Below are 2,530 nucleotides of genomic sequence, written 5' to 3' on the forward strand. Positions count from 1 at the left end.
TTTCGTTTTTCTAATATATTTTATTTTTATACTTAATTTTATTTTTTATTTTATATTTTATATTATTTTTCCATTTAAGTATTTTTTATTCTATTATATTTACTTTTATGTAATCTAATTTTTCATTTTATTTTTCTATTATATTTTACTACTATATTTTTCTATTACATTTTATTATATTTTTCTTAATTTAACTTTTTAATTTAATCTTTATTTCAATTGAACTCTGTGTGTCTTTTCCTTTCTCCTTTTCTTTTCGTCTCATTTTATTTTTAATATTAATTTTATTATTTTCTGTATTACATCTCATTTAATGTTCTTTTATTTAATTTTACGGCAGTTTATTTTGTCTCCCGTCACTCCTCTCCCTCTCCCCACCGAACCCCCGCGCTGGGCGGGTCCGGCCCCGCAGCCCCGCTGGGAGCCGGGAAAAAAGTGAAATATCGGCGCGACGCGAGAAAAAACCTCTGCGGACTCAGGGGGCTGCGCGGGGCGGAGAGTGCCAAAAGCAGAGCCCGTGTGCCGTGGTACCGCCGGGCGATGCCGTGACTCGGATTCGAACCGAGGTTGCTGCGGCCACAACGCAGAGTACTAACCACTATACGATCACGGCGCGCTACCGGGGCTCTGGGCGGGCGGGGCGGCGCGGCGGCTCTTGGCGCTGTCGGCGGTGACGCGCGGCGGGGCCGGGCCCGCCCCGGGCCTTCCCACAGGGGCAGCGCCGGGGCCGCGTTCCGGGACCGCCCCGCGGGGGCCGGGGGAGCCCGTGAGAGGCCCGGAGCGGATCTCCGCCCTGCGCCCTTCCCCGCGATCCCCGGCCCGGGCTGGCCCCCGTTCGCTGATGCCCTTCAGCCTCTCCCAGGCGCAGCCCCCGGTGTCGGCCCGGCTTCCAACTCGGCCGCGGCGTTCACCCCCTCACCTTCACCCGCTGCCCTGACCCTGCTTCCAGCCTTCACCCTGACGTCCCCCCAGCTCTTACCCGACCCTTCCCCTCATCCCACCCTTCATCTCCTCCTTTGCTGTGTCCCCAGGTAACCCCATTCCCCACCCTGTAACCCCACCTCTCACCCCCCCCGCGTGTTTCTCAGGGAGTAAAGTTTCTCCCGACCACAGGATTAACGAACTACGGGGCACAAAGGGACGGCAAAGGAAGAGAGTGACTAAGGAAATGGTCCTTGTGCCCAAACAGCAGCAGGGATCAGTCTGTGCCGCGGCTCCTCATTCCCCCTGCTCAAACACACATCAATAGTTAATTACTGTCCTCACCACTGCTGCTGCTTTCCCCACTGCTCCCAGTATTAAAGGCTCTTTCATTTTCACAGATACACAAAGAATTCCAAATATTTGGGATCAAAAGGATTTCTTGACGGAAAATATTTTTAGAGCAATCGCAGCACTTCAAGGCACTGGGATGGTCCAAATGATTTATCCCCTGGGAAGAGCCGGACACAGAAAACTCGGCTCCCACGTGTGCCATGAGCTCATTGCTTGTCGTATGCATGCAGCTCCCGTGGGGGGGGGGGGTGCAGAGCGAGGCAGGGGACTTCTACAACTGTGCTGTGCAGGGGTATGTCCCTGCACCACATCCATCCTTGGGTATCTGCTGCAGCTGGCAAATCCTAAATCTAAAACTGCCTTCCTGAGGCTTGGGGTAAACCAGAGGAAGGCCCTGTGCACCTTGGTTACTCCATGAAGTAATTGCTCCTGCCATCCTGAGCTCGTCTTGCTCATATCCAGCCCAAAAGAGCTCAGAGTGGTGGAGAAAGAATAGTCTTTTGTGTCCTCCCTTTGTCTATGCCCGTGTCATCCTGCCCTCAGCAGTTTGCTGGTGTGCACTGGTGGGCACTGGTGTGCGTGCTGGTCTCTCGGCAATGGTGGGAGCCTTTGCAGTGGGAGCTGCTCTCCACATCGAACATGGCTGACCAGGAGGAGGGGCTCTTTGGTGTTTTCTCTGGATGAGCTGGGTGTCCATGTGGTACCCTCCTGCCCCAGTGTCACCCTTCTTCCTCCCTCATCTGCCTGCCAAGATCCCAGTCTGTGCCTCCCATGGGGATGCAGGGATACTGCTGCTGCTCATCTGTGGCCAGCCCTGTCACCATCTGTGGCCTCATGCTGGACCTAAAGTGGATGCAGTGACACTGGAAGGAGATACATGTGTCTCCTCCCATGTCCAGGGAGTTTGACAGTCATCATCCCCTTGGCTGCACCTTGGAGAGAGATAAGACCACCAGACACCCGCAGGACAGGTGTAGCTGAGCTGTAGAGGTGGGATCACTGCAACCTCCAAATCCCAGGGCATAAGCTTGTGAAGGGGGAAGGTCCTTAGGCCTTCCTTCGTGCTGTCACAACACCATGAGCTGGGCTGTGTCCAGGGTGAAGGGACAAGCCCAGCTCCATGCTGGCTCAGACAACTGCTGCGTTGGGTCAGAACAGCTGTGGGGGGACCCACGGGAGATGGTGGGACAATGTGGAGATGTGCAGCCCCCTGGCAAGACATGCTGCCCATGGCTGGTGGGGACATGGAACCCAC

General features: G+C 54.0%; 1 non-coding gene across 1 annotated transcript; it reads right to left on the bottom strand.

The window, feature by feature from the left end:
* Positions 1-541: 541 nt before the first annotated feature.
* On the bottom strand, positions 542-613 carry TRNAH-GUG. The gene has a single exon. It is a non-coding gene; the product is annotated as a tRNA-His (tRNA).
* Positions 614-2,530: the final 1,917 nt, after the last annotated feature.

The sequence above is a fragment of the Corapipo altera genome, unplaced genomic scaffold (assembly GCF_003945725.1).
Source record: "Corapipo altera isolate COAL_440 unplaced genomic scaffold, ASM394572v1 60748, whole genome shotgun sequence".
Taxonomy (NCBI): domain Eukaryota; kingdom Metazoa; phylum Chordata; class Aves; order Passeriformes; family Pipridae; genus Corapipo; species Corapipo altera.